Below are 13,338 nucleotides of genomic sequence, written 5' to 3'. Positions count from 1 at the left end.
TTCCAATTTGGATGCTCCTATTTATTTCTCTTGCCTAATTGCTTTAGGTAGGACATGCAGAAGAATGAAACTAGATCCCTGCCTTTCATCACATACAAAAATCAATTCAAAGTAGATTAAAAACATAAGTGTAAAACCTTGAAAACTGTAAAACTACTAGAAGAAAACATAGGGAAAATGCTTCTTGACATTGGTCTGGACAGAGATTTTAAAAATAAGACCTCAAAAGCATAGGCAACAGAGAAAAAATAGACAAATGGGAATACATCAAACTAAAAAACTTTTGCACAGCAAAGAAAACTATTCAGAATGAAGAAACCACCTACTAAATTGGAGAAAATATTTGCAAACCATACATCTGACAAGGGGTTAATATCCCGGCTATATAGGGAACTGAGAGAGAGAGAAAAAAACCCAAGTAACTTGATTTAAAATGGGCAAAACTGTAATCCTAGCACGTTGGCAGGATGAGATGGGAGGAGCTCAGGAGTTTGAGACCACCCTAGGTGACAAAGTGAGACCCCGTGTCTACAAAAAATTTAAAAATTAGCCAGGTGTGATAACGCATGCCTGTAGTCTTAGCTACTCAAAAGGCAAAGTCAGGAGGATCATTTAAGCCTAAGAGTTTGAAGCTGCAGTGAGCTATGATCATGCCACTAGACTCCAGCCTGGGGGTGACAGAGTGAGACCATCTCAAAAATAAAAATGGGCAAAAGACCTTGGTAGACATTTCTCAAAAGAAGACATACAAATGTCCAGCATCGCTGTTCATCAGAGAAATGCAAGTCAAAACCATAGTGAGATATGCCTTACTCTACTCAGAAAGACTATTATCAAAAGAACAAAAGGAAACAAGTGTTGGGCAAGGATGTGGAAGAAAGGGGGCACTTATCGCTGTTGGTGGGACTGTAAACTAGTACAGCCATTATGGAAAATAGTATGGGTCAGGATCTGTAAGAATTTGCAAAAAAAGAAAAAAACGAACAAAAAAGAAAGTAGTATGGAGATTTCAAAAAAATATTAAAAATAGCACCACCATATGATCCAGCAGTCCCACTACTGGGTATATATATTCAAAGAAAATGAGATCATTATGTTGAAGCGATATCTGCCCTCCATCTTTATTGTAGCACTATTTACAATAGCCAAGATATGGGAATCAATGTAAGTGTCCAACAAATAAAACGTGGTATAGATATACAATAGAATACTATGCAGGCATAAAAATGAATAAAGCCCTGTCATTTGTGACAACATGGATGAACCTAGAAGACTCATATTAAGTGAAATAAGCCAGACACAGAAAGACAAAATACCAATGCTCTCACTCATATATGGAATCTTAAAAAAAAAAAAAAAAAAAAGTTGATATCATAGAAGCAGAGAATAGAACAGATGGTTACCAGAGACCAGGGAGCGAGGGGAAGATGGGGTCAACAGGTACAAAGCTACAACGAGACAGGAGGAGTGAATTCTGGTGCACTGATGCACAGTAGGGAGGCTATGGTTAATGGTAAAGTACTGTATTCTATAAAATAGCCAGGTAACGGGTGTTTGAATGTTCTCATCACAAATAAATGATAAATACATGAGTTAATGGATGTGCTAACTACCCTGATTGGCTCATTATACAACATAGATATGTATCAAAACATCAAATTGTGCCCCATAAATATGTACAATTACAATGTCAATTTTAAAAATAAAAGTAAATAGACTCCCTCTTTTTAATTTATATCAATATCTGTATTTTATCTATATTTAGGACTTGATGAGAATTTGTAGCTTGAGGTAAAGTTAGAATGTATTTAGAGTAGAATGTATCTTGAGATTTTTTAATGTCTGTACATGCTACACATCAAACCACTTTAGTCAAAATATTTATTCAGTGGGAAAAAAATCAGTGAAAATAAGTTATATCTCTTAGTCCAAACAAAAAGTAATTGACTGATCTATTTCCTCCATTCTCAGAACACCATCAACTGTAAGATGTAACATCAAATTACTAACAGGTAAAGAGGAAAAAAAGACATGACATTAAATGCACACTTTGATTCCAGAAATGTTAAAATGTGTAGGGAAAAAAAACCCTACCAGCACAACCATGCATCTTGGGATTAAGCCAGTGCAGAATTTCACTCACTGGGTGTTATGGTGTTTTGCAGCTGGTAGAGGCTAGGTAGGATTAATTTTATTAATGTAATTAAACAAAATTTTTTATTAATGCACATGGGCAGAACTAGTGAAAATTGAAGACACATGTTTTCTCAGGCCCATCAGTTTATTTTTGTATTCTTTTAACAAAACAAAAAAAAAAAACAAAATCATGGACAATTGGGGAGGTACTGTACATGGTGAGCCTGGAGCATCTTGTAGGGCTGGAAAGTGAGGAAGTACTTAAAAACAAACAAACAAAAAGCATTGATAGGAGTATGTCAGAGGAGCACAGAAACCAATGGTAAGAACTCCCAGTGGCCAAACCTGGAAGAGTTTGGGCAACGGAATAAAGTACTGTCGAATTAAAATGCAAAGCATAAAGTAAATATGCATGCAGCCATACTGGTATGAATAAATGATCGAATACATTAATAAATTTGTAGAAGAGACAAATCTTCCATGCAGAAGGATTCCAAATAATTTATATAAACACTCTACCTTGAAGGACTTTATTCCAAAGAGTATGGTATAGAAAGGTGGGGAGGAGCAGGGAGCAGTTTTACAATGGAGAAACCCGACACCCACTGCCCCAGCCAGGTGATCAAGGCCAACACCAACAGTACTAAATCATGTTAATAGTACATACATCTGATGCAATGTGATTAAAATGGCACTTCACCTGTGTGATCCTCCTCCAAATAAAGCATAACCCCAGTCTTATCAAAAGAAAAACACCAAACAAATCCCAATTGTGGCACAGTCTACAAAATACCAGACTAGTATTTCTCAAAACTGTCCTGGTCATCAAAAACAGGGAAAGTCTGAGAAACCATCGCAACCAAGTGTAGCATAAGAAGACACGATGACTAAATGTAATGTAGAGTCCTGCATGGGATCCTGGAACAGATGAAGGACACTAGGTAAGAACCAAGGACATCTGAATAAACTGTGGACTTTAGTTAATAATAATGTATCACTATTACTTTATTAATTGTTACTTATGTATCATACTAAATATAAGAAATATTTAATAGAGGAGATTGGGTGTAGGATATATGGGAACTCTGTACTGTCTTCTCAATTTTTCTATAAATCTGTAACTGTTCTGAAATGTAAAGTGTATTAAAATTTTTAAATGCCTAACCAGAAAAAAAAAAATCATGGACAGAAAGCCAGGTTAGGGATTTTAATGGAAAATTATAAAGCATTTTATTAAGGCCTTTAAAAATTCCGCACAGAACATGGCTTAAGCCGAACATATGCAGCTGCTTAGTTGAAAAATGGAACTGGCAGCTTTACCCAGAATGTGACACTTCTAAATACATTCAAATTGAGTCATTATTTTTCATCTATGTAGTATTTTGTTTTTCCAAAGTTCTTGCAATTTCTGACTCTGAGACGGCAAAATTTTACCATTATTCCTATTTTAAAGCTAATGCCGTGTCTATAGCTTGGACAGCCATTTTGACTCAACTGTCTAATCTAAATGTCAATTCAATCAGAAAACCAGCCATCAGCTGTCAAATGGTAAAAGAGTTATGTGTGTTTTCAAAGCCAGAAGTGCAATCATGTGGTGAGACTGCAGGGTTTTACTGTTGTCCACAGTTCTGAGTCCCAGGAGTGGTTTCCCTACTCGGTATTCTCACATGGAAAACTTCATCGGGGAATTACAGGGTAATATTTTCAAGACTAGGAATTCGTCCACAGTTACCTTTCTAAAAAACAAAAAAGACCTTTAAAAGCATTTTTTTTAAAAAAAAATTATGCCAGGGTAGCCAAATAGAAACAACTTTGGGGTTTTTGCACTGAGTCAAGTCTTACAAATTGTGGAACATTCCCCTTGGTCCAGGACATCATTTTACTCCCACACACCACTTCCTATATCCACAAATTCCAGTATGTTTGGACCCTCCGGGTGGCTCAGGGAATCACAAAAAGAAACAGGAAGGCACTAGCGACCAGAACAAAAAAGCTAGACATGGTGCCTTTGGGCTTGTGGCTTAGTCCCTTCCCCACCTCTCCTCCAGCCTCTCCAGCTGTACAGGGCAGAGAGGGTCACAGCCGGCACTCTCCTGGTGCTCTTGCCAGGCCTACATCACAGCCCCCATGGCCAGGACTCACACACTCCTGGGAACCCAGCACCATCCAGGAGGAAGATGATGCCCAGCCCTTTCAAAAGATATTAAAAGGCTGGCACATTTTGGAGGTCAGCAGGAGGGAAATGTCTCCCAGTTATTTAGCCCTGGAAGGCTGAAAATCCAGTGGTTTTGTTTTCTGAACTGACATTTGGGGCACACTATCTCACAGCATGACCACATGGGAACTTGAGACAGTCCCAGGAAATTCGGGGTGTGTAGCCAAGGTTGCTGCAGGATCCAAAAATATGAACAAAAGCCTGAGTGTGCTCCTTTGATGGTGGTGCCCTCCAGAGAGGAGTGTGGGGATATCCAGGGTGCAGCAGCATCGAGGGCCCTTCCTCAGCAGCCTTGAGGGTGGCAGTACCAGGGGCTGTCCTGATGACAGCAGAGAACCAAGCCCAGGGCTCCTCTGTGAGCACTCTGCCCTTTCTCAGCTGCGGAACTCCAGCCTCAAGATGGGTGACCATGGGGCTCAAGACTGTCTCTCCCTTCCCCCTTCACCTTCCTCTAGAGTCAGGAGTGCCTGGAATCTAGGCTTGACCACCCCTGGCTTATGTCCTCTTTTTCTGTGTCCTGGGAACACACAAAACAAGCTGGGGGAGACAATCATTTCTGCAGACACAGGGTTACCCCCATGTGAAGCAAGCAGCAAATCGATCTTATCACATGCCTCTGACCGGTTAGGGAGGCGAGTCGAGAAGGTGCAGTGAGGAAGTGTAATGTCACATGCGACATTTACAGGAAACTGGCTAGAAGACAGCAGGGGAACTCAAGAACTTGGTTGTTTTCAGCGGATTAAAACAACACAGGTTAGTGCTTTCCCCCACCTGAAAAACTTTTCATAGCCACTCTAAAATACATAATTCTCTTTCCTTGAACTGTCTTTAACAATTTCTCTAACGTGAAGAACTTGCTTTTTGGCTTTGAATATAAGAGCCAGCGCACAGCTGGTAATTGCACATTGTTAGAGGAACAAACATTGAGCCATTATGGTGAAAATGAAATTCTCAAAATCTCTTGCTTCCCTGTTTGGAACTTCTCTGCCTCTGAAAGAACAAAACTTCAGACATTCTTTAAATAACTTATTTCGTGGAATTCAGCTAGGCCTCCTGTCATTTTTACCTATTAATGTAATTGTGAAATGGGACAGATCAGCCTGTGTTTGCAGACGTGTGGGGCACTCAAAGGGTGTTCGAAAATACAGAGATATTATGCATAAAAATGTGCTTGTAAGGTTATATGCAAAAGTGTAATTTTATGGGGTTTCATCTCATAAAACCCATCTTTTGGCTTGAATTTCTTGTTAAAATAATTTCTCATGTCATTGTAAATCCTTGTTTCCTTTTTTATTTTTTCACTGTTCTCCTTCCCCTTTTTCCCCCACCCTCTCTTACTAACACAAAATGGGAGTAGAGAAGCAGCAGTAGGGACAGCTTGAATATGAGACAAGGAAATCCTTTGCCCAGTAGCAGAGTTTAAGAAGCAGGCATGCCCGGAGCAAAAGCCGAGCAGGCCCTGAGGAAGCCATGAGGTGTGGTAGTTGCCAGAGCTTTCTGTCTTCAGCCTTGTGCTTCCTAGAGAAAAGTCTTCAAAAGAACCAGAAAGACGTCTAGAGGAGTGGGAAGCAGGAGCCCAGAAACATATAAAAGGCCCAGGATTATTCCTCCTATGGTCAATGAGGGACAGTTTAATTACACAGTGGCCTGCTTCTTTCAGACCTAATGTGGAGAAAGAAAACGTCTCAAATCTGAGCTAAGAGAAGGAAGTTCCTACATTATGGGAACATTACTGTCTTTCAGCTCTAGGACAGGCTAGCCAGAGAGGCTGCTGAGCTTTTTCTGGGTGTTTTTGGAAAACATTCTGGATGGTTTCTTTGACTGTGTTAATGTGTTAACTGAGACGGGGAGGATAATGAGGAGAGGAGATCAAGATCAGGAACTTCCTGTTTCATGTCTTCATTCCAGCCCAAAGTGTTGTAAAATGTGTCTGTACTGAAAAACAACAAAGGGGTGAGGGGCTGCTTGTGGACTCACATGTTTATATCCCAGTAATGCCAAATAACTAGAACGGTGAAAGAGAAAAATCATGGTTGATTCTGTCCTCCAATTGCCACATTTTTTTTTTTATATTTTACTACCAAGTTGAACAAGAAGATGGAGAGAAAGCTGACAGAGAATAAGGGAAGATTCTAAGTTGGACATATAGCCCTAGTGGTTTCAGAAACCCTGTACTCGCTCTGACAGTGTCAGCCCACATCATTGGGTGTGGGGGTTGGAGGGAAGATTGGATTAATCGCTGGTTGGAGCCCTTTGCACAAATGCTGTAGGAGACATGCACATGGGAGCTGCAGTAGGAAGGCCTCTTGTATCTGCTCTTGAGCACCAGGAAGAGGCTTACAACTTAGCAGTGGCTGGACATCCCTCGAAGGAGCTCTTCTTTCAGTTTTGTTTTGCTTTGTTGATTATACAGCCTTCCTGTTCCAGAAGTTTTATATTCTGCAAATCTGCTGCTCTTAGTGGAAAGGGACTTTTTATTTGGTTAGAACCCTTTTTTTTTTTGAGACGGAGTTTTGCTCTTGTCACCCAGACTGGAGTGCAATGGCACCATATTGGCTCACTGCAACCCCCGCTTCCCAAGTTCAAGTGATTCTCCTGTCTCAGCCTCCCAAGGAGCTGGGATTACAGGCATAGGTCACCACACATGGCTAATTTTTTATTTTTAGTAGAGATGGGATTTCACTGTGTTGGTCAGGCTGGTCTCAAACTCCTGACTTCAGGTGATCTACCCTCCTTGGCCCCCCAAAGTGCTGGGGTTATAGGCATGAGCCACTGCACCCAGCTTCCTGATGTCATTTTTGTAAATGCTTCCTTCCAAAAGCTGTTTGTATTTCTTCTGGGGGTCCTTATTCTCTCCTATTTCTCAGCCCCTTCCCCATCTTTCCACTTTCACTACACTGTGTTCCTTTGTGTTTGAGATGCAAAAAATGGTTGATAAAGTGTCATCATTGTACAACACCTCTGACCCAGGTTCTGAAAAAAAGAGTGGAAACACAGAATGGCAGAACATAACAGATCCTGTTGGGTGGTAGCACCTGGAGTATTAATCTTGCGTGTAATTTTTAGATAAGAATGACTGAGTTGAATTTAAAGGTCAAAGTGGAAAGAGACAAATGGTCAACTTTAATCTGGAGAAAAATGGTGGATTTTGTGGGGAGGAAGAGTATGGGCACATTCCTCAACTCTCTAAAGAGAAGCGGTATGAGGCTGACTTCACAAATCTCTCTTCTTCCTCAGACCCAATATAGGCAGGCCTCTTCTCCCTGAATCCCACATAATACCAGAGTGGCACTGCAGGTCGACATCCACAGATGTCTGGGTGACCCTGGTTTCAGAGGGATAAAATGGTGATATACACCAAACATTCTTGCTAGTGGGGAAAAGGAAGTTAAACTCTGGTAAGTGCAACTTTTACAACTGAACTCATCCTTGGTATCCTTTTGAGTTGGCATGAACAAATCTGGAGGCCCAGCTCTCTGGATTTCTCAGAAGGAAGTTCCTGGGCATTTGTAAGGTATTATTGTTACCACCATCATATTGGGAAATACTAAGAACCATAGGGTTTTTTTGTTGTTGTTTTGGGGGGGTGTTAATTGTGATAAAGGACACATAACAAAATTTACCATGTTAACCATTAAGCATACAGTTCAGTAGCATTAAGTATATTCACATTGTGCAGCCAGTCTCCAGAACTCTTTATTTTGCAAAACTGAAACTTATACCCATTAAACAACAACTCCCCATTCCCTCTTCCCCAACTCTTTGCAGCCACCATTCTACCTTCTGTCTTTATGAAATTGACTTCTCTAGGTACCTCGTATAAGTCGAATTACACAGTATTTGTCTTTCTGTGACTGCTTTATTTTACTTAGCCTAATATCCTTAAGGTTCATTAGCACATGTCGAATATTCCTTCCTTTTTAAGGCCAAACATATTTGTATGTATGTATCACATTTTCTTTATCCCTTCATTCATCAGTGGACATTTGGGCTGCTTCTGCATTTTCACTGTTGTGACTAATGTTGTGAACGTGGGTTTTCGCATATCTCTTTGAGATCCTGCATTCAGTTCCTTTGGTATGTTCCCAGAAGTGAAATTTCTGGATCATGTGGTAAATCTATGTTTGGTTTCTAAGAATTATCCAGTAATTGTGTCTTTTTATACCACTCTCCCTCCCAAAACACAGACTTGAAGATACCTCATATTACAAGATCATTATCAATTTTCTTCAAGAATGCCTAAACGTTCATGTCTTGCTTCTGAGCAGTAAGGATGCAGAGGGGACTTGGGCTGTTGTCTCAGGAAAAGTAGTAAGACCAGTGTGGCTATTCTGGAGGGCTGGCCATGGTAGGTGTTTAGATTACAGTTTCTATGATTCTGTGCAAGGAAATGGTAGGAAAGATATGATAGACAGCCTGACACCATGCTGTGTGGTGATTCTTTTGCTGGAGATGTTGTCTCCTGACTAAAATATCATTAATACTAATGTATACTCTGGGAAGGGATTGCCTATATGCCTGATTGATTTTTCACTCTGCCATTTCAATTCTATTTCTTCATCAGTCAGAAGGTTGGTTCCATTTAAAGAAAGAAAAAGAAAGCTTTAAGTGTCTTCTCCCAAAAAAGGCAACAGAAAATGACAAGGAGAGTTGCATTTGTTTATGAAAGTGCATAGAAAGCTTTCCCTGGAAAAGAATAAACTGGGAAAAGATGAGTCCTTGAAGTAGAACCCTGTCCTAGTGCAACAAACTGAATTTAAGAGACACCTGTTTCTAGCTTATACAACATCCAGTGCCAGTTCCACAGTAGGTATTCACACGCCACTCAGATTATTTCTCAATGCTAGTGAGAAGCTACTGCTTTGAGACTGTCTAACTAGCTAGACACTTACCAGACTTTGTTTTGATATTTTCTGGTATGAATTAGGCTTCCTTCCTAGTTGTGTTTGTGCCCAGATATGACATATTTTAAGTTAACTCATTGTATTGGTTTGTAACCTAGTGTGGCTTAAAAACAAAAGAGTCATTTGTTATGGTAGGATATGTGCTTGCACACACAAATATACGTGTGTGTATATGTGTGTGCATAATGGGAGGAATTCTCTAGGGCATATGTTTCCTAAATTAGAAGTGATATCTTGGCGCCTACAATTATTTGGAATACTGCTATCTTCAGACTAGGAGGTCATACATGTATTATATAGAGAGGAGGGTTTGCTAGTAAACTGTAATTATTTCAGTAAGTCACTGCTTTATTGAACGGTGGTGATTTGGAATATCTTTGATTTCCAGGCCAGCAATGGAAAGATTTGGTCTTCCTTAAAGGCTTTAGAGACTTGTAGAATGAACTTAACTCCTGAAAACTGGGCATGGGGCCAATAGAGGGGGTGCTCAATACCTCACCAGCCTGCTATGCAGAAGCCTGGATGGAGGGGATGCTAAAGGAAGAGAACTGGTGTTCTGACTCCACCTTCTCACTGCAGTGTGACTTCTCAGGCAAGTCCCAGTTTAGAAGTCATCTAACTAAGTGAACATTCTTGAATTGCCACCTGGAAGTTCCTAAAACCTTTTTCTAAGCAAACAATATATGCTTTCAGTCTTTCTCTTCTTCCCTCTGCTTTTCCTCTTCTCTCTACTCCCTACTTTCCCCTCTGCCATTTCATGCCCATTACCTTCTGAAAGCTCAGGTCAGAACTTACCTACATGGACAGACTGCTTCCTTCCCTGGCCCTGTCTCTAAGCTTTTTATTCCTCTTCCCCAGAGCATTTAATAACCTTCCCTGCGAAACAGAGGAAAGTCAAGACTGATGAGCATAGTTATCAGAATAAAACTGTTTAAGAGGTTTTATATAAGAAAAATAATTTGGAAAAAAAATGTTTTTTATGAGATAGATCGTGATGAATCAGGAAGGATGAATAGTTTACTTTTTTTGAGAGAGGGAGATAGAGACTCACTATGTTGCCCAACTCCAGTTGGAGTGCAGTTGCTAGTCACAGTATAATCATGGAATACTACAGTCTCAAACCCCTGGACTCAAATGATTCTCCTGCCTCAGCCTCTCTATTTTTTAAAGACTTCTTTTAAGGATCCATAAGGAGGTAGCCATAAGGGAAGGGGAACTGAAAAGGCCAGAGGATAATTTTCTCTAAAAGACAAAAATGTTAGGTTATTCAAAAACTATTTTTTTCCTCTACTTCAGTGCCAGGAACATCTGGCCTCGGGAAAGGTTTAGGCAAGATGCTGTTGTCATCATTTAAAACTTAAAGAGGTAGGTCAAAAATAATCTTGGATTTTTTTAGAACTAGAAGGGACCTTAGAGAGTTGTGTCCTTTCATTTTTAGATTTGGAAACTAAGGCCAAGAGAAGTTAGGTGATTTGTCTGTGATCAAAGTAGCTCATTTATGATGGTAGTGGGTGTGGAACAAGGCCCCTGGCTACACACTGTTGACACAAGAGGGAAATGTTGAAGGGGCCCAAGGACTTTGGAATCTGAATGTAGGTGCCCCTCTGAGATCTATAGAGGCCAGACCCGTGCCTAATGGGAGTAGAGTAACAGTTTGAGGATTTGAGGAACTTCCAAAACTCCAGCAAAGTGACCTCTGCGTAATTCCTGGAACATAACACAGCCATATGATTGGAATTTTGTGGGTAGAAAGCTAATCCAACCTACCTGGAGAAAGGTTGTGAGCAATAAACTGGCCCTCAGGGAGCAGAGAGGAAAAATTTCCAATGGTTGCCCAGGATTGGCCAGGAAAAGAGTTCCCGAATCTTGTGGACATGAATGTGGATTGAGAAGTATGGATGAAGCTCTGTTGTGAAGTATCTGTTGTGATGCATTATCAGGGCTCATCATGGCATGGATTAAGCAGTCCTCAGAAGGGTTAGCCATCCTTGGCACTGGTTCCAACACTTTCTGAATGCTAAGTCAACTTCCTGGGTACCGTTATCTCAGAAAGGTATATTCTGGACAATGGACATGGCCACCAGAAAGAAGCGGTGTTATTTGTAGCCTCTTGTGAATTTTTACTCAACTATTCTGAGTCTGATCCCTCTGGCTCCCAGATAATGGAGATTTGGGGACCTCTATAATGATGTTCTGTGCTTGATGTAGTGTTCTACCCCTACCCAAGAATGCCACTCTTAGGGGTCTTTTCAGGGTAAACAGTGGCCTCTCCTCAGTGTCAGGCATACCTCATTGTTACTCCTCTTCAAAATGCCAAAAACATTATTAAAAGAAGAAAATGAGATATAATACATGGGTCCTGCTATAAGAAATCACAAGGCCCAGCCAGGTGTGGTGGCTCATGCATGTAAATCCCAGGACTCTAGGAGGCCAAGATGGCCTTGAGGATTGCTTGAGTCAAGAGTTCGAAACCAGCCTAGGCAACATAGCAAGACCCCATCTCTACAAAAAATAAAAAATTAGCCATACTTGGTGGCACTCACTTGTGGTCCCAGCTACTTGGGAGGCAGAGGCAAGGGAATCATTTGAGCCCAGGAGGTCAAGGTCAAGGCTGCAATGAGCCATGATCACACCACTGCACTCCAGCCTGGGCTACAGAATAAGACCCTTCTTTTTTTTTTTTTTTTTTTTTTTTTTCAAAAAAAGAAGGAAGGGAGGCAGGGAGGGAAGAAAGGAAGGAAATAAATCATAAGGTCTTTTTTGGACACAGGAAGGAAGGAAGGGGAAGGGGAAGGGAAAGGAAGGAGGGAGGGAGGGAGAGAAAGAAAAGGGAAGGAAAGAAAGAGAGAGAAAGAGAAAAAAATAAGGCCTTTTTTGGACACTGGATGTTTTCAGAATTTTTTTCTCTTTGTTTTTCTTATTGTCCTTAATTTTGATTTATTTATTAAGCACCTTCCATGTGTATCTTATATTCTAGTTAGGGGATGTGGACAAAAAACATTAAGCCTAAAAAATATTAGATGATGTATATTAGGAATTTAGAAGGGATACATGCTGTGGAGAAAGAAGTCCAGCCGTGTAAGAAGGAGCAGAGCACAGTGGTGGAGGATAGGTGGAGGTGGGCTGGTGAGGGCCGCTGTCATGGAGAAAATGGTGAGAGAATTCACCATGCAGACACATGGGGAAAGCCTGAGGATGCAGAAATGGAACATGCCTGACGTATTCAAGGAGTAACAAGGTGCCAGTAAGTTGGAGGCGAGATCCTGGAGGGCCATGTTGGTCATGGTAGGACTCTGGCTTTCTCCTAGAGTGTGGGAGTGAGGGGAGGACTTTGATCCAAAAAGAGATGATGATCTGACTTTACATTTAGCAGCTCCCTCTGCCCACTGTATTGAGAATAGACTGTAGGAGCCCGAGAGTGGAAGACAGGGACCAGTTAGGAGGCTTTTGCAATACTCCAGTGAGACATGCCAGTGCCATGGACAAGGGTTAGCAGTAGAGACGGTGAGGAATAATTAGAGTCTGGTTATTTTGAAGGCAGAACCAACAAGATTGGCAATTGAACAATAATAAGCAGAAGAGAGGAGTTAAGGAAGATTCCAGGGTTTTTGGCCTAAGTGCAGGAAGAATGGAAATGTCATCAGACTGAGATGGAGAGGGCTGTGAGTACAGCAATTTGGGGTGGAGCGGGGGAGAAATTAGGATTTTGTTTGGGATATAGTGAGTTTGAAATGTCTGTGAAACAGCCACGTGGAGATGTCAAGTGAGCAGTTGGATATACATGTCTGGATATAGGAGTTAGAATCCTAGAAAAAAGTCATCTTTCTTAATGGTTTTGGCTTAATATCATTCATCTGTAGCTTCTAAAACTTCCATTAAAGACATGGAATGTGACTCCACATAGTGATATGTTCAGTGGTTGATTTCTGGGACTGAAGTCAGAGAATGTTCTTTTGGGTAAACAGAAGTGGAAATATTAGGACTCTGATTTCAAACTTTGTTTTTCACTGCTTAAACAATAGTGATTCTATAATTCTTATTTTAAGAAAAAAACCTTTTTTAAAGAAAATGGGCAAAAGCAAT

General features: G+C 40.7%; 1 protein-coding gene across 6 annotated transcripts in view; it reads left to right on the top strand.

Annotated features, from left to right (window-relative positions):
* Positions 1-13,338, top strand: part of WIPF1 (WAS/WASL interacting protein family member 1) — a 116,570-nt gene that overhangs the window by 36,843 nt on the left and 66,389 nt on the right. For 2 of the 6 annotated variants that reach the window (XM_012462347.3, XM_012462348.3), the window contains exon 1: positions 4,901-5,104. The exons of 1 other annotated variant lie outside the window; for it this stretch is intronic. The gene's annotated coding sequence lies outside the window, so the exon portion shown is untranslated. Of the gene's footprint in view, positions 1-4,898; positions 5,105-7,588; positions 7,750-9,378; positions 9,848-13,338 lie in introns of those variants that run through there. 3 more of the 6 variants (XM_012462350.3, XM_012462349.3, XM_064373409.1) reach the window with 3 other exon arrangements.

The sequence above is a fragment of the Aotus nancymaae genome, unplaced genomic scaffold (assembly GCF_030222135.1).
Source record: "Aotus nancymaae isolate 86718 unplaced genomic scaffold, 86718_ANA_hifiasm-v0.15.2.pri h1tg000008l, whole genome shotgun sequence".
Classification (NCBI taxonomy): domain Eukaryota; kingdom Metazoa; phylum Chordata; class Mammalia; order Primates; family Aotidae; genus Aotus; species Aotus nancymaae.
Note: the sequence above shows the minus strand (reverse complement) of the source record. Positions and strands in the feature narration are given on the sequence as shown.